Source organism: Lissotriton vulgaris, chromosome 2_1, assembly GCF_964263255.1.
Source record: "Lissotriton vulgaris chromosome 2_1, aLisVul1.2, whole genome shotgun sequence".
In the NCBI taxonomy this organism is placed as follows: Eukaryota; Metazoa; Chordata; class Amphibia; order Caudata; family Salamandridae; genus Lissotriton; species Lissotriton vulgaris.
The window spans coordinates 181,975,758-181,995,213 of NC_141687.1; the positions used below are offsets into that span (position 1 = coordinate 181,975,758).

The following is a 19,456-nucleotide window of genomic DNA, read 5'->3' on the forward strand; positions in this document are numbered from 1 at the left end:
TCGCACTCGTCAAGTGCTGGGTTTTCGTACGATTCAAAAGAGTATCGACTGCATGCGGAACCATCACCGTAAGCATATTATCCATGACCAGTCCTGCTGATTGTCGGATGGAGACCGCAGCTGCCGCAGTTGCTCTCAAACAACTCGGCAATGCTCTAGCTACTGGGTCCAAGGTCGAGGAAAAATATGCACATGGACGCTGTTTACCACCAAAAGGTTGCGTTAAGACACTCAAAGCACAACCTTCCCTCTCGTGAACATATAATGTAAACGGCTTGCTATAGTCGGGAGTACCCAACACAGGAGCCGAACACAATGAATCACGCAGTTCAGAAAAACTTTTCTGACATTCTTCCGTCCATGGTAAAGGAGATGAAACATCCTTGCACGTAAGAGCCACCAATGGTTTCGCTAGCAATGAAAAATTAGGAATCCATTGCCTGCAGTACGACGTGATACCTAGAAAGGCACGCACATCTCTTTGGGTTTTTGGCACAGCCATTCGCGCAATCGCTGCAATCCTCTCTGGGGTCAACCTCCTTCCCTCCTTTGACAATAAGTGACCTAGATAGGTTACTTCTTGACAACAATATTGGAGTTTAGAAGGGGACACCTTATGATTCAACTCACAGAGATGTTGCAGCAATGACACCGTAGCAATTTTGCAAATGTCCTGAGTATCAGCAGCCACCAATAAGTCATCGACGTATTGGATTAAGGCCGCACCGACCGGCAACCTAAACGCATCCAGTTGACCCTTCAAGGCTTGACTGTAAATCGACGGACTTTCACAGTAGCCCTGAGGAGCGCGCTTAAACCGGAAGCTGCGTCCACAGAGAGAGAAACCGAAAAGGTCTCTGCTCTCCTCGGCAATCGGGATGCTGAAAAACGCATTTTTCAAATCAATCACCGAAAACCACGATGCAGAAGCTGGAATCGGAGTCAGTAGCGCCGTGATGTCAGGCACAACAGGGAATTGAGGAACTACAATTTTATTCACCTCCCGTAAATCAATAACAAAACGATAAACGGGCGACTTCGAAGGATCAGTACGTTTAAGAATGGGCAGTACAGGGCTGTTGCACACGTTTCCCCGAGTCTCTTCAATAACGTCTTTCTCGATCAGGTCATAAATGATCGCTAACAATGTTTGTTCACCATCAAGAGAGATACGATACTGGGGAATACGTGGCAATCGCACATTAGATTTCAACTGAACAACATAAGGGGAGATGTCAAGCAGGCCCACGTCATTTGGACCCGTTGCCCACAAAGACGCAGGAAGAGAACTCAATTCCGGTGGAAGCTTATCGAGAGACAAATACATAGGAGAGACAACCCTCTCTCCTAACGTAAGCTTTACACCCGCAGGAGAACAATACAAAGTTGCATACAAACGTTTAAGCAAATCCAGGCCCAAAAGATTCTCACCACAGCCAGTAGTCAAAATCAACGGAGCTTGAAGCTCACGTGGCCCAATTGTAAGGGGCAAAGGGCACGAAACTGGATTGCTAACGGGGGCGCCAGAGAATCCAACGGAAACATTTGTTAAGCCAGACAAAGGTGCGCCAGGGAGTTTCGAATGCATGATAGAACTTTTCGCTGCACCAGTGTCCAACAGAAAAGGCTCAACGACGCCCGATGTAGCAACTGCGACGTAAGGCCCTCTCTGATCAACCGGAACTGATACCACTCCCTCTCCTTGTCTTTGGCTGTCCTAGTAATTACTGTCGTCAGTTCCCTGATCGACTTAATAATCGTCTACATTGTATTGCGCAGATCGTCCTTGCGATGATCCACGTTGATCGAAACAATTATTAGAATTAGAGGAAGTGTCAGAACGCTCATTCTGAGCACCACGACCCCTACCACGTGATACCTGATGTGAACCACCACGACCTCCTTTGGACGAATTGCCACTATTGCGATCATTCAGAACAGGGCAATTGAATTTAATGTGTCCCTCCTGTCTACAATAAGCGCATTGATTGTACCCTAACGATGATCTTTGGGAGGAGGAATCATTACGCGGCTGTGATCGATTCGATTGCGACTGCGATCTATTCTGTTGCAAAGTATTCTGATTCGAACGTGGAGGATATGCTTGCTGAAGCAACACTTTAGTTTTAAGCTCTTTCGTCTTTTTATCAGCGCGGTCGTTCTCTTCTTTCTCCCGGTTCTCATAATATTGTGCTGTGGCCAATATCTGAGCTGAAGTAGAAACGGCCCACGCACTCTCTGAATTTTTTAATTTATTGCTCAAATCGGGCAATAAGTTAGAGACAAATTTGTCCACGAACAACCTTTGACCACCCTCAGTGCTCATATCCTGACCACTATGATCAATGAAAGCCTCCTCAAACCTCGTAAAGAAGTCGGAGACACTCTCATCTTTCTTTTTTTTACAAGCTGATAATTTGTCCCAATTTACCCTCATAGCTGGCATAAGAGTCTTCATTAACGTTATTATTCTTTGAGGTAGATCAGCAATCAGCTGCTCGGGTTTAGCACCACCAGTTTGTCGGGCATCCGCCGCTACTATGGCAGCCCAAGCACCGCCTAATTAATTCGGATGGTTTTCCTGACGAATCTTGGCCCATACCGGTTGCGGTACAACATTGCCAAACAACATATCAATATCGGCAAGATTCATTATCGTGGCGTCTACGAGCTGCGATAATTCCTTGTAGTACCATGCAGGATTTTTGCGAGGGTCAGGCAAAGATTGCTTCACCTGCAACACTTCTGAGCGTTTCCATGGGAGATGTATCCACACTCTCTGAAAGAATGGCGGAATCGGGGGGTTTGCCCCAGGGTTACCAGGCATCCACACTGGTGGAACCTCTCGCATAGGAAACTGACCGGACTCATCCGGTTGTCTTTCAATATCCTCAACAAACAAGGCTTGGGGTATAGGAGTGGGACGGAAAGATAGCAACCGCTCAACAGCACGTCGAACGTTGGTATCCACTATCAGTCCGTTCGAGAACTGAAGCTGAAGATCAGACAAAGCGGTCAGCACCTCGTCAGGTGCGTCGGCCGATATCTGATCACGTAGAACCTTACACATTTCCTCGAACACAAACCTTTGAGTTGGTATATTGAATTGACAAAATGTGTCGAGTACAACACGTGGCGGATTTCGAAGAGGATGCATCATCCAACCCATCGCCATATTATATAGCGAAGCGCGTTCTCTGTTACCAGGAAGCTGACTACGTCTCTGAGGACCATCGGAACCAGCGGACCCAAGAACAGGTCCGAGCGAATGAAAGAAACTGGCCGCAAGAGGAGAATTACGGGAACGAGTAGAGGGAGAAGTATAAGACACAGGGCTAACAAGCGAAGGAGTAGAAACAGTAGCAACAGCAGGAGTTAACAAAACAGGAGCAGTGGCGGGAGCAGGAGTATGTGGAAGCGGAGGAGCAGTAGGGATAGCAGTAGGCAAAGGAGCAGGAATAGTCGGAAGAGCGGGTGCAGGTTGAGGAACAGGCACAGGAAGAATAGGCGGAGGAATAGGTACAGCAGGTACCACGGGAGCTGCGGTACCCTGTACATACGGAGGTGGCGACTTCATAAGATAAGACATTAAAGGATCCTCAACTGACTCTTCCTTCTTTTCCGACTCCGTAGGCAAAGCGGGATAACATTTATCCACGGTCATACGCTGCAGTCTATCAAACACTTCCTTATCCTTAACCTCCTTGTCGCGCTGAAATTGCTCTGCTTTCTTCACTATAGTAGCAACATTATCTCGCTGATTACGTTTAGTCTGTCTGATTTCTTTCTGTCGGGCTTCTTTACGCCACAACCGAAAGGCATCAAACATGGCCGGCCTTGACTTCCTTTCGAACAATTTAATCTCTAGATTATCTAAGATCGGGGCCTCGAAGCTACCATGAGGTGGCCAACGAAGGTCACCGTCCTTCTTCGTGTATTTGATCCAGTAATCATTAAAAGTAATCGGGCCTAGCCCATGTTTACTGTACAGTTCATAAGTGGGAGTTCCAACCGGAGGTATCGGACACGAGTCCTCCAGTCGGGAATCCTATCACAAGGTCTGAAACAACTAAACAAAGTACTGCGACCAGGCATCTTGCACACTAGCCGAGTTTCACAAACTTCAAGGGTTACGGGATTTACCAAGTCCCAGCAAAGAACAAAACCCTCGGTTTTTGGCGGCTGCAGTCGTCAAACAACACGACAAAATACGCTAGCAAAGTGTCATCGACAAAAGCACTCTCACGGGCGTGGCTTGGCGGGCGAAGATGGCGGTCGCAGCCTTGTAGAGCTCCCGCCGGCCCGGGCTTAATTCGATCATTTATCCTGACCCCCGAGCCCACTGTTGGTGCCCAGTGATTGCTTTCGATCTGGTGAAGTCTCCTGCCTACTTTGGTGTGCTGATCCTGCAATTCCTCCCTTCCTGTGATCGAAGGGAGGCGGCGGCGGACTGCGGCCTGGTGGCCGGCCGGAGACCGGGGTCCTCGAGTTTCGCGACGCCTGGTGGCAGCTGTGACCTGGCGGGTGCGGGTGGCATCCGCTACGCCGCCCTTGGCTCATCTCTTCGACCGCGATCGCCTGGAGATCGGGACGGTGCCAACAGCTCCTACCCATCGGCTCACCCCCTGAACGACCAACGAGCGGTGGCGGTGAGGCGTGGCCCCGCGACAGTCTGGAGACGGGATTCCTTGTGCCCAGAGGTGGCCGGGGTTGAACTAGTGGCCGGTGGGGACATCCGATCCGCCTCCCCTGGCTCGGCCCGCTGGATACGGCTGCCCACAGACTGCGGACCCGCAGATTCCTCCTGTTATACCCTGGACGGCTGCTTGTGGGGACGAGCGTGGGTGCGGCCTGTTCTGCCGGGGTGACGCCGGGACCTCGATTTTCGCGACATCCGATCGCGGCGGCCGGCCCGCATCCCTCCCTGGGGCCTCATCTGGGCCGCCCCGCTCAGGATTTGTGACAGTGCCCGAAGGTTCGAAGGTGGTGTCCGCCCTGCCCAGCGCTTGCCATGACCAGGGACAGAGGAGGTGGCCCGCCTAAACATGGCCCAATCGATAAATTCACCGGGCCGAGTGGTGGCGCCGGGGCGGCCGGTGGCAGCGGCGGCCCCGGGCCGGACAATGCAGTTATCCTAGCGGCCATCACCCAATCCCGTGACATGCTCGATGCCAAGATTGGAGCGGTTGGGGCGGATGTCACGCTCCTGCGCCAGGACCTTCGCAACGCGGTGGAGCGGATCGCTGGGGCCGAGACCCGTATCACGGAGACGGAGGCGGACATTAGTGGCCTGAAGAAGCGCCTAGCGGAGATGGAGAGCGTCCAAAAGACACTGGCGGCCCGCGTGGAAGATGCAGAAGGGCGCGCGCGGCGCAACAACCTCCGCTTCATTGGGTTTCCAGAGCGGTGCGAGAAGGACAACATGGAGCGGTTCCTGACCGGGTGGCTGGAGAGCTGGCTCCCCGAAGGGGCACTGTCTACGTGCTTCGTGATTGAGAGGGCCCACAGGGCTCTGACCCAGCGGCCACCGGAGGGTGAGCGCCCACGGCCAGTTATCGCCCGCCTGCTGAACTATCATGACCGGGATGTTATCCTGCGGGAGGCGAGGAACAAGGGCTCCCTCACCTTCGAGAATCATACCATCTTGATTTTCCCGGACTACACGAAGATGGTACAACAGCAGCGGCAATCCTTCATGGACGCTAAGGCTAAGCTTCGGGGCCTCAAGCTCCAATACTCGCTCCTGTATCCGGCTCGCCTGCGTGTAATATATCAGTCTCGGACCCATTTCTTCGATTCGCCTGAGGAGGTGTTCCGCTGGACCGATGAGGCGGTGCGACTCCGGCCCCATGCCCAGCCGGGGCTGGACCCGGGCAGGTCTCAGGGATCGTCGCCGGAGCGGACGGATCGCCAGACCAAGAAGGGCCGCCATCGGAGGTCTCACTCCAAGAAAAGATCGGCTTCCGCCTGTGCATCGCAATCGGGTGGTGCCAGGGACTCTGACCACTCCGATGCGGGCAGCTGAACATTGTTGGGCCTACACGCACTTTGTATGCTGCATACTGACTTGCTCTGCTTTGGCTGGTGAGACTGTTCCATTTTGTCCTTGATGTGCCAGCCGGTTCCCATGTGAAGACCTCAGTTATTGACATGGGGGCGCTGTGTGGCTCGGAGGGTACCATGTATGGGCCTCAGACCCTCACGGATGTGAGTGTTGTTGGGGGGGTGGTGAGTGTGTGTCATGGTGGGGTTGTGGGGATCCATTGGTATGGCGGGCCCTGGGTCCTCTGTTTTGGGCTCGGGTCTCTCCATGCCGCGACAGGTACTTCAATGTTTTCTGAGGTATTGGGGTGGTGGGTGTGGGGTGTGGGGGGGTGTTTTGGTGTTGCACTTGTTGTTGGGGGGGGTCTGGGTTGGGAAGGGGGCGCTGAGTTTGCGGGCTGGGGGGGTGGGTCCACACATGTCGGGGGCTGTGATTCTTGTCGATTTGCGGGTTGCACCTGGGTGGGAGGGTGGGCCAGATTTTGGACTATATATTGACAATGGCTGATGCTGCGATTGTGTCTCCTTCGAAGACCCTGCGGGTGGTGACATGGAATGTGCGGGGTATCCTGGATAAGATCAAGCGTGGGGCTGTGCTGCGGTGGGGGAAGAGGGAGATGGTGGATGTCCTCCTGCTTCAGGAAACGCACATGCTGGGCTCCAAGGCCCTTAGCCTCCAGAGGTTCGGTTATCACCAGGTCTATCATGCTGGCTTTACGAGGGGATCACGGGGGGTGGCCATATTGATACATCGTAGGGTGGCCTATGTTCATGAGAAGCAATGGATCGACCCTCAGGGCAGGTTTGTCTTTGTTAAGGGCCTACTGGGTTCCGAGCCGGTGGTCTTTGGAAGTGTTTACGCCCCTCCCCCCCTGCAATGGGCACTGTCTGAGCGGCTGTTTGCGTTGTGGGACGAGATCCCCGAGGTCCTGACTGTGGTGGGGGGTGATTGGAATGAAGTCATGGATGTGGGCCTGGACCGCCAGCGGCGAGCGCGTGTGGTGTCTGACCCCCCTCCCGCGGCTGCCCCCACCCGGTTGTGTGCGACGGTGCGCAGTCTGGGCTGGATCGATGTGTGGCGGCATTTTCATCCCGCAGTGCAGGCCTTCACGTATGTATCGGCGGTGCATGGGTCGTTCTCGAGGCTCGATTATTTGTTTGTACCCGGGGCTTGTCTGAGCCGTGTCAGGGACGCCACGATACTCCCCAGGGGCCTCTCGGATCATTCCCCTGTCCTAGCCACCTTGACCCTCCCCTCTAAACGACAACCCTTTCGCTGGCGTATGTCCGCCTGGCAGTTGCAGCGGCCGGAGTATGTGGCGCACCTACGAGAAGAAATCGATCACTTCTCGCGCGAGAACTTGGTGGGGGGGGTCGATGCCATTGTTGTGTGGGAGGCGCTGAAGCCCACGATCCGGGGCATTGATATAGCTTGGTGTGCGGCCGCTCGGCGGGAGCGTCGGGAGGCCATTGTGACTGCCGCGGCCCGCGTGGAGGAGCTGGAGCAGCGTGGTCGACTCGGGGGTGAAGAGGGCGTCGTGCGACAGCTCCTGCAGGCCCAGCAGACTTATTCCTCGGTCCTGTACGAGGAGGCCCGGCAGGCGTGGCTCGCCACGCGCAGCAGGGTGTATCAGTGGGGCGATAAGTCCTGCACCATGCTACATAGGCTTTGCCAGGCGACTTTCCAGCCCCTGGAGCTACCCGGCCTTGCGGCGGGGGATGGCTCAGTTATGACCGACCCGGATCGGTTGGCGGCTAGCTTTGCCCGCTACTACGAGGCACAATACGCTCCTCGTGACCCACTGGTGGAGGGCGAGATTGCCTCATACTTGGATGACCTACTCCCGCAGGCAGTCCCGGAGGAGACTAGAACGGCCTTAGAGGCCCCGCTTACGTCCGAGGAGCTTGGGGAGGCCCTTGGCCAATTGAATACTGGGAAGGCGCCCGGCCCTAGCGGTTATCCTGCCGAATTTTATAAAAAGTTTCATGTCCAGCTGGGACCCCACTTTCGCAATGCCCTAGAGGCAGCGCGGTCTAGAGGAGAGCTGCCACCTGACTGGCGTCATGCTGAGATTGTGGTCTTTTTGAAGCCTGGCAGGGCGCCGGACCGCCACGATTCTTACAGGCCAATCTCCCTCCTCAATATCGAGGCCAAGATCTTGGCGAAAGCCCTGGCGAACCGCCTTCTGCCCCACATCGCCGACCTGGTCCACCCTGACCAGGCCGGGTTCATGCCGCACAGGGCCACCCGACATAATATCCGGCGGGCGCAGGCAGCGATCGACGCCATGGGTGCTAGGGATGAACAGGCCGCACTCCTCCTTGCGGACATGGACCGGGCCTTTGACTCGGTGAGTTGGGCGTATCTGTTCACCTTGTTGGCCCGCCTCAACCTCGGGCCTGTTTTCTTGTCCTATATCCGTCTCCTATATATCAATGTCACGGCGTCGGTCCGTGTAGCCGGTGCGGTCTAAGGGCGCTTCCAAATCGGCCGTGGTACTCGGCAGGGCTGCCCGCTGTCCCCCTATCTGTTTGCCCTGGCCATGGAGCCCCTGGCGTCGCGGATACGACTGGATGCCCATCTGCGTGGCTTTGTCTGGAACGATACCCTTACGGATAGAATTGCACTTTACGCAGACGACGTCCTCCTGTTCCTTACCGACCTGCGGCGCTCGGGCCCTCGAGTTTTGGAGATCATGCGGGGGTTTGGCGAAGTCTCAGGGCTCCGCCTTAACCTGTCTAAGTCGACCCTGTGGGTTTTACGTGGCGGAGTGGTTGCCGACCCTTGGGCCGCCGACCTGCGCGTGGCGACGGACGGCCTGAAATATTTGGGTGTTTTCCTCTCGACTTCGCGAGCCGTGGCCTGGACACGCAGTGTCTTGCCGGTGTGGGAACGGGCCCAGGCTGATGTTAAAACATGGTCCAGAATGCCACTTACAATCTTTGGGAGGTCGGCCATCTTTAAGATGGTGGCGCTGCCGAGACTGTTGTACCAACTTCAACATTTCCCGCACCCTATTGGCATGGAGTGGTTCCGCCAGGTGAACTCAGTGCTGAGCCGCTTCCTGTGGGATGGCGGAGCAGCCAGGGTGGCCCTGAGGACGTGCTTTCTGTCCACCTACTGTGGTGGTTTGGCCACATCCGACCTCCTCTCCTACTACCAGGCGTCACATCTTCTTGTCCTTAATGAATGGTGGTACGGGGACAGGAGTGACCCGGCTTATGCCCTGGAAAGACATCTCATGGGTGACCGTACACTCCACACCGTTCTTTACTCGGCCCGTATACGCCGTGGGTTGCCGTCGGTAACAAAAGTGGTCTTTGCAGTGTGGCGGCAGTCTTTGCGCCGCATGGGTTGGTGGGGCAAATTAACGGCTGAAACACCGCTGTGGCACAACGGTTTGCTCCCAGAACTGGCGGCCCTGGCCGGGTTCGAGGGTTGGGAGGCTATTGGAATTACACAACTGGGCCAGGTCATGTCAGGCGCAACCCTCAAGTCCTTTGAGGAACTCCGAGTGGAGTTCCAGATGCCTCAGTCCCAGTTCTTCCGTTACTTACAGCTGAGACATGCCCTCGCCCCAAGCATTGCCGGCCTCGACTCCCTGCCGGAGTTCAGCCCGATTGAGGCGAAAGTGTTTATGGGAGACTTGGGAGACAAGAAGGTCTCTAGGATTTATCAGTCCCTTGTTACTCACTGCTCATCTACTCTCAGCTCCCTTCGGGAAGCCTGGGAGGTAGACGTGGGCGCCTTGGACGAGGACGACTGGAGGGAGGCACTGGAGTCCCCGCGCGGCACCGCTATCGCGGTTCGGCTCCGCCTGATACAATTCAAATACCTGCATCGTGCCTATTACACACGTGAACGACTGTGGAAGGCTGGCTTGATTGCGTCATCGGAGTGCCTGCGCTGTGGGGAAGTGCCTGGCTCCCTGTTGCATACGGTGTGGTCGTGTGGTCGCCTGGCTGGCTTCTGGAGGGGCGTATGGAATTGCCTGGCTGAGGTCCTGGGCTGGGATCTTCCTCGAACCCACCGGCTAGGCCTGCTGCACATCATGGAAGGGGTTGGGGGCAACATATATAAACGTCATCTGTTGCTCCTGGGCCTGGTGGTCGCTAAGCGTGACTTGGCTCGGGCCTGGAAATCTGTGAGGGCCCCCCCCCTGTCTGCGTGGAAGGCTGGGCTGGACTACTTTATGGGTCTTGAGAAACCGGTCTTTGAGGCGCGGGGCTGCCCACGCAAACACTTCAGGATCTGGAAGCGGTGGGCCGACTACCGTGGCCTGTCCTTGGAACCCCCGGCGGAGCAGGAGGATTACATTTGATCGCAGGGACTTTTCTGGCCCCAATGGCAAAACCCAGGTTGCACTATACCTGCTTCCTCTATGTGAATCGTCTTTATGTTGCTTCTGTACATGTGTGGCGGGGGGGGGGGATGGTGGGTACGGGTGGGGGTGTAGTTGGGGTTGGGATGGGTTGTTAGGGCATTTTTAAAGCCGAGCTTCCTTGATATATGCTTCGCGAATGCTATGTATGTCATCATTGCATTGATACTGATGTGGTGATCTTGGTGTGTGAAGATGCCACATTCTTGATACTCTTTTGCTCAATAAAATTGGTTGTGAAAAAAAAAGCACTCTCACAGCGTCAACAACAAAAACACTCGCTAAAGTGTCAACAACCAAGGACTCTGGGAGCGACCCACAAATACTTAACTCAAAGATCGATGGCGTCACCAGGAAGGCCCGTCAATCGTCTCGCTCTACCAAGGTCTACGTCAGGCGCCAAAAACAGGTCTACAGTCAGGGCAGCAGTCCGTCGCAGCCGTCAGGAGGCGGGAATCTTCGCGGGAAAAGTCTTCGGCCACTTATTTCGACAACAGGATCGATGAAGCGGGGTGCACCTTCCCTCGGAGATTTCACACGAAGTTCCTCACGATCGTCGGGCTTGGACCGGTACCACTGATGCAGCCCCACATTGGGCGCCAACTGAAGGACTGGGTTATTTAGAACCCAGCGGTGCCAGGGCACAACACCTGAAACCTTCGTGGGTAACCTGCTCCGGCGTACGAATCACAGAGACACGGGACACTTCCTTCGACGTCAAAGATTCAAGGTTTATTTACTGCAGGGAACACAGAAGTCACGACAAGTACAACTCGTGCAACTTGGGGGAGACTGCTTCAAATTGGTTCTGTGAATCGCTCCTTTTATACACAATTTCCCCATAGAGTTACATTGAACACAAAAGTTTATGACCCGGTTCCCACAATCACCCCCCAGAGGGGTCGTTTTGGTCACTTTGAAACACACAAGGCCCGGAACATAAGTGCGGAAACATTTGGCGGTTCCCAACTGTAAAAACCCATCTTCCTAACATTAGTGCATTCCAATCGGTAATAAACAGATCGAAATAGGAACAAGAACAGGTGTAGAGGAAGACGGAGACAGTGGGGAAATCGGAAAGGGTGTAAAAGGGGAGGTATCGGGAAACACGAGATATAGGCATCAAAGGGACGTGCCTAATGAGATGCACGGCTGAGACAATAAGTCCGTGGGGCAAGATGAGCCTCGAGCGGCGCCATCTGCTTTACAGTAGCATCCCCCTCATCATAAAGACACTTACAAAGGACATATATCTTCCGCAAATATCTTGGGAGTCCCAGGGTCGCGAAGCGGACAACGTCCGTTCGCTGGCTACTTGAGGGCAAGAGACAAAATGGATGCTGTATCTAAGATGGAACCCGTGGGTACAGATAAAAATACCCACGTAACAGACGAACGGTTTAGGTTAGCACAATGAAACTGCGTACACCCACTAAACTCTTCATTTGCGGTTCATAGATACCAGACTCGACCATATTCGTGCGAGTCAAGAACACCACTTATAATTGTCACGGAACCTCACATTAATATGTGCATGGATAGACGTAGAATGATCAGATAAATTGAAACAACAGAGCCCATCAAATTCCTCGCAACCGTGGTTGTGCTTTAGCAAGAAATAGTCCACAGCTGCCCTATTTTGCAAAACAGCCTTTCTAGTTCCTTGAACATCTACTAATAATTCAGCTAAAGCGGCAGAAGTTTGATTGAGATTCTTCACAATTAAACAGGCATGCATTATGAATGGACAGTCCTGGCACTCCTACAATAGAAACAGCCAAACTAGTATATTCTATTCTAGAAAGCAAGTCAATATTGGGGTCACAAGCCTCAGGTAATTGATCAGCGGCTCTGGAAGAGGGAATATGTGTAACAGAATGCATGGGAAAAAGCATAAGACTTAATCGTGATAAGGCACAAGGCCCTCCAGTTATGTTAGCTGTTATGTAAGTGTATGAAATATTACCACACGAGAACATCCATCCTTTAGGTAATTTCACATGGTTAACATGGCTAGCGGCTAAAACTGTGTGATTACAAACCTTATAATTGGTAAGATTACTACAAAAACTGTCACGTCGTGACTGACATAATGTTTTTTGATCCGGGGTCAATTGTTTGCTTTTCTCTAGTTTTAATTGGCCACACTTGACAATTTGGGCAGGCTCACAAGTTAGTTTATAGCAAACATCTCCAGTAGAGATATTGTAGGTAACAATACTCGTCAAGTTCTTTCAGAGGCTATCTGTAACCTCCGGGCAAAAGCTACAGTACTCATAAAGACTCAGATGTGTTCGAACATCACTTTCCTCCACTACCCCATCAAAGTTAGTTTGGTTGAAGATGTGTAGGAGCATATGTGCAGGGGTAGGTACGGCGACAAGACAGGTGGATATTTAAACAGCTGTACTCTGAAGATTTCTCATACAGAAGTGCGAAGTGTTCAGCACATTCCCGGCCAAGTAGGTCCAGATGTTATCCGGTTGCTGCAACAATGCTGTCATCCGACTCGGGCGGTTGATCCCCTTCGGCATCCCCGGGCCCTCCCGGACCCCTCCGGACACACCTAAACACTGACTACACAGCGCAAGCGTCGCAGCGGCAAGCCATACTGTGATCTAGAAACAGAAAACAAACTAATATAATCACTCTCGCAAATAAGAATTTTCAGCAGGTACCTTTTCCTACTTTTCCTGTCCGGGTTTCATGATGACTAGGGTATTATCCTTGCCCTTAGCAATCAATTCTGCAGGTTCAGAAGGTTTGTTTGGGAACTCTACTCACATATTTGCCCACGGGTACTTGTCAGCAGATCCGAACCCGCCTTTTCCTCGCACAGTTAGAAGAGCTGGGGCCGTCCCCTTCATGACATTTCCTCCATAAACCTGCATGATGACCATTGGGACAACACGGTCACCGGGTTGCACAATCAGATCATTGTTTCCACTGCAACCCCTCCTAAAACCTGGATGTCTTTAAGGGCAAGCCCAGATCGAGGAGCGATCAGCCCGAAATGCTCTAGGGGAATTTGAACTCCAATTCCTGTCTCAATCAAGGTAATGTCTTGTGGTTGCAATCAATAGAGTTTCAAGGCATGTAAATCAAGACCGGCAGCCTCTGGTGTGGCACAATATGGAGCCAAAGCTGTCTCCCAATACAGAATCGTGTTTGTGGCCACATGGGGCTTAATCTGCAAAGCTGAGGTCAACATGCGCATCAAAGGAGTCTCTGCATCAGCAAGGGGTCGGTTGTTCAAAATCTGCAATGCATCAGTCAAGTGATCCCTCCACCCCTTCAATGACCCATCACACAATTTTTTTAACTGTTCTTTCAGCAAACCATTCTTTCTCTCAATCAAACCTGCTGCCTGTGGGTAATAGGGTATGTGATAGATCCACTCAATGTTATGCTGCACACAAAAATCTTGCACCATCTTTCCTTTAAAGTGTGACCCATTGCCACTTTGGACCTGCTATGGAATTCCGTAATACAAGATCAACAAATTCAACGTTTTCAGAGTGTTAGACTGGGTTGCTCTCTTGCATGGAAAGGCGATGAGATAGCCAGAATAGGTATCCACCACCGTGCATGCATACTGACATCCTCGACTCCTTGGCATTGGCCTGATTAAATCAGTTTGCCATATTTGCCCTGGCAACTTCCCTCTGCCTAACTGGCCTCTCACTACCTGTGGAACTGGTCTGTGCTGAGTATGCTGACAAACAGGACAGTGAATGATTGCAGTCTTAATCAAATCTAGGGGACTATACATACCTCTACTTTCAGCCCACCTGCTAGTGTCTCGCTCGCCCAAATGTCCACTTTACTGATGCGCCCATTTAGCCATGCCCACCAAGTCAGAATCCTGCATCTCCACCTCAGCTTCATGAATCTTCGCTTCTTGGTCTGCAAAGGAATTGCACCAACGCTCTAATGAGTCAGTCGAGCAATGAGCATCGACGTGATAAACTGTGACTGTACTCTGGGACAACAATTCCCAAATCTCCTGCTAATGGCATGCGTTGTAATAGCATCTGCTATGTAATGACATGCGTTGTAAAGGCATGCATTGTAATGGATCCTGCGTTGTAAGAATTGCGATGTAACGGTCTGCTTTGTAAAATAACGCGTTGTAACGTCATACATCCGTACCAGGGAGCTCTTGCTTTAACGCCTGGTAAACAGCATTCAATTCTGCAAACTGACTACTTCTTCCCTCTCCAGTAGTTGACAACAACTTTTTGGTCACAGGATTGTATGACACTGCCTTCCAATGTCTCTTGGTCCCCGCATATCTGGCTGACCCATCTGTAAACCACACATGCTTTTTGTCCTCCGCAGACAACTCTGAAAAAGGCCCACCCCATTTCACCGGGGACTCTCGCACTTTTGGTGCATCTTGCAACATTCCTGCATCTGCTACAGGAGTCTGTGCCACTTGCTCTTGCAGCACTGCAGTACCTTTAGGACCAACTCGTGCTCTGTCTTGTATGTACCACTTCCATTTTATGACACTAGCCTCCTGTGAATGCCCAATCCTGTGTGCCTTGGGTGAGCTCATCCTCCATTGCATGATAGGTATCTTTGCTCTCAAAAACACATTGTTCCCTAGGGTCAACTGCTCGGTATCCACCAGAGCCCAATAACATGCAAACAACTGCTTCTCAAAAGGAGTGTACCGCTCTCCAGCATCAGGTAATTTCTTTGTCCAAAACCCTAGGGACACTTTCTGTCTCCCGTGCTTTTGCCACAGGCTCCAGGTTGCATACTAATCCTGGACAGTTACATTCAAATCCCTCTCGTATGGGCCATAAATCCAAGGCACGCTGTATAGCCTCCTTCGCTCACTCAAACGCCTGTTGCTGGGCCTCCCCCCACTCAAACTCATGCTTCTTCCGCGTAACCTTGTACAGAGGGGCCAAAATCTGACTCAAATGGGGAATGTGCTGCCTCTAAAAACCAAACAATCCAATGAAATGCTGCGCCTCCTTCCTGTTTTTTGGCACTGCAAACTCTTTGATCTTTTGCCTCACTTGTGGCAGCACTTCCCTGTGTCCCCGATGCCACTGAATGCCTAAAACCTTCACACTCTGGGAGGGTCCCTGCACCTTCTCTGGGTTAATTACCCACCCTTTGCTTTGCAAGTGCTCGCCAATTCTGTCTAGCTGAGCCTGCACCTGTTCTTGGGTCTCTCTTTGAATCAACACATAATCGATGTAATGACAAAGTTGTACTCCAGGAATGACTGACACCTCGTCCAAATGCTCTGCCACCAGCCGGTGACAGATGGTGGGACTATGTAACCATAGGCAGGGATTGAAACGTGAACTGCCTACCACTCCATGAGAACGAGAATTGTTCCTGGTTCCTTGGGGGCAATTGGAATTGTGAAAAAGGCATTGGCAATATCAAGTGCCGCATACCATGTCCCTTTGTGTTTCTGAATTTTCTCAATCAAAGTATGGTGTCTGGGACCGCGGCTGTCAACGGGGCGTATGCTTATTAAGCTTGCTGTAATCAACTGTCATGCACCAGCTTCCGTCTGGTTTGCGCAAAGGCCACAAGGGGTTATACCACGCCGTGGTAATTGGTCTCACCACCCCCGCCTCCACCAAGTCCTGTATGGTTGCGGTAATCTCATTATGTCCCCCTGGAATCCTGTACTACATTATGTGAACTACTTTTGTTGCTTGGGGCACATTCACTGGGGGAATTCTCAAGCGCCCCACCCTCACAGCAGTCACCGAGAAGTACTGCTTTGACCCAAACTGATAACATCAGTCATCTAAGTATAGGGTCATACCTTTCAGAATGTCAATGCCAATGATGTACTCGGGAATAGGCACAATCAAAACAGTGCACACTTCGGATAATGGGTAGTGAGGTTTTAACAGCGCAAAGCCTATGTAGCAAAACGTTTACAGCTTGTTATCTCAAAATGGGGCATCAAGGGAACCACAGACAGCTACCACCCACCGCTGTCAAAAGACAGTAATTTACAACCGTAATTATTGTCACAATAACAAGTTTTACAGAGTTCCCTGAGCACAAAAGTATAAGAATATATCTGTTAAATTTACAGATGATGTCAATTCAAACAATGAAAGTCCATATCCATGTATCCAAGTTTGCAAAAAAAGTCCTTATTTTATTTCTCTTCCAGATGTTCGCGAAGACTTGTCGATACAGCAGTACAGTCCTGATATTTTATACAACAGCCAAACGCGTTGGAGGATTTCAAATACGCAAGCCCTATTAGCCAGATATGATAGGGCACATTATTACACTCTTGAGCAACTGCTACAACATTTACCAGAGCCCTACAAGGAGGGAGCAGGGATGCTAATACAGGAGGGTAAACTCATTACCAATGCATCCATTAAGTGTGCACTAGATGTAGCAGACACTGCAGCAAGGGCCATCAACATAAGCGTCATGCTCAGGAGGCATGCTTGGTTGCGCATCTCGGGATTCAAACCTGAGATCCAGACCACACTACTGAACCAGCCTGTGAACCCAGATTTTCTTTTTGGTCCTGATGTGGACACAATCTTAGAAAAGATTAAAAAGGACACAGACACGGCCAAATCCATGGGTGCCCTCCAGTCCCAACAATTTAGAGGAGGTTCCTTTCGTCGCTCCGGTAACAGGGGAGCTACACGAGGCCAGGCATCACAACAGTCCACGTACAATAAAAGCAGCACGCAAACCACCTACAATAAGAACAATAGAAGTGGCTACCGCGGAAACAGCAGCAAAGGCAGAGGGCGGGGGAATAACAACACCAGATCCTCCGCCAATACTAAACAGTGGCGCTTTGTCACTGCCCCCGGACCATATAACACCGGTCGGGGGGCGATTACAACAGTTCCTGCCAGTCTGGGAGAGCATTACCACAGACAGGTGGGTGAGACAACTTATTCAGTACGGCTATTGTCTAGAGCTATCCTCCACTCCACCCAACAAACCCCCAAAACACCGTCCTATGTCAGCAGAGCATATAGACTTATTGCAGCAGGAAGTGATCAGCATGCTGCAAAAAGGGGCCATAGAACTCGTCCCCATACAGGAACAAGGTACAGGGGTATACTCGCTGTACTTGTTAATCACCAAAAATGACGGGTCTCTCAGGCCAATTCTGGACCTCAGGCCCCTAAACCAGTACATCTTGTCAGAACACTTTCACATGCTCACTTTACAGCAGGTTCTACCATTGCTCAGTTAGGGAGATTTCCTCGCAACGCTAGACGTAAAGGACGCGTACTTCCACATACCAATACATCCTGCACACAGGAAGTATCTCAGGTTCACAATACAAAACCAGCACTATCAGTTCAAGATCCTACCCTTTGGGGTAACAACAGCACCCAGGGTATTCAACAAGTGCTTGGCGACAGTAGCTGCGCACCTGAGGAGAAACCATGTCCACATCTACCCCTATCTGGACGACTGGCTCGTTCAAGCAAAATCGGCCCAGCAATGTGCTAGCCACATGTCGCGCACTATTCACCTCCTACACAGTCTCGGATTCTCACTAAACTACGCAAAGTCCCATCTCCAACCCGCTCACGTACAACAGTACCTGGGAGCGACTATAAACACTCTGGTAGCAAAGGCACAGCCAAACTCAGCAAGAATCAACAGTATTCAGTTGTTGATTCAGAAGTTCAGACCCCAACACTCGCTCCCAGCACGAGTGTTCATGCAGTTAATAGGCATGATGGCCTCCTGCATCTTCATAGTCCCCCACGCGAGGCTACACATGCGACGCTTCAGGAATGCTTAGCACAGCAGTGGAACCAGGCTCTAGGACAGTTAAAAGACCTAGTGTTGGTGACCGGTCGTGCATATCACTCTCTGCATTGGTGGAACCCACAAAACCTTTGCAGGGGACGACCGATCCAAGAGCCTGTACCACAAATAGTACTGACGAAGGACGCATCTCTCCTGGGCTGGGGAGCGCATGTCCTCCATTACACGGTGCAGGGACTCTGGACGACACAGCAAAGGAAGATGCATATCAACCTGCTGGAACTGATGGCGATCTTCATGGCGATGAAGGCCTTCAAAGTACACCTGTGCAACAAAGTTGTGTTGATCCGGACAGACAACATGACTGCCATGTACTACATTCAGAAACAGGGAGGGACACACTCTCCACAGTTATCACATCTAGCGCAAAGCATGTGGAAGTGGGCCATTCAGAGGAACATCTTCCTCATGGCGGAACACCTCCCGGGCAGAGACAACCAGATGGCGGATCTGCTCAGCAGACACGTCAACCAGATGCACGAGTGGGCGATTCATCCCTCGGTGCTGCACCCGTACTTCCAGCAGTGGGGTCACCCAGAGATAGACCTGTTCGCCACAAGGGAAAACGCAAAATGCCAAAGCTTCGCCGCCACGTTTCCACATCCGCAGTCTCAGGGCAATGCGATATGGATGAACTAGTCAGGCAAGTTTGCGTATGCTTTTCCCCCAGCCCCGCTCATACCACTAGTGGCACGCAAACTGCGACAACACTCCATGACACTCATCCTAGTTGCTCCAACATGGGCGAGGCAACCATGGTACACCACGTTCCTAGAACTTTCCGTGGTGCCTCATCAAAGGCTGCGCTTAACACCCCGCCTTTTAACGCAGAGCCATGGAGACATTCAGCACCCAGATCCGCAACAGTTGAACCTTGCGATCTGGCTCCTGAAGTCATAGAGTTTGGTTACCTAAACTTGCCTCCTGACTGTATGAACATTATCAAGGAGGCAAGGAGACCTATAACCAGAGCTTGCTATGCGGCGAAATGGAAACGGTTTGTCATATATTGGACCAATAATGACATAAATCCGCTGGATGCATCTACTCAAAACATCATATGTTACCGTTAAATTTGCATAGATGCAATCTGGCCTATAGCTCCATCCGCATACACTTGGCTGCGGTGGCAGCTTATCTTCAGAACAGGCAACACCTTTCACTCTTCAGGGTTCCAGCTATTAAAGCCTTTATGGAGGGACTCAAACGCGTGATTCCTC

General features: G+C 51.7%; 1 protein-coding gene and 1 pseudogene across 2 annotated transcripts in view; one reads left to right on the top strand and one right to left on the bottom strand.

Moving 5' to 3' along the window:
* MKS1 (MKS transition zone complex subunit 1) overlaps positions 1-19,456 on the top strand; it is a 341,489-nt gene that overhangs the window by 244,834 nt on the left and 77,199 nt on the right. The window lies entirely within an intron of this gene.
* On the bottom strand, positions 11,911-12,958 carry LOC147729795 (uncharacterized; annotated as a pseudogene).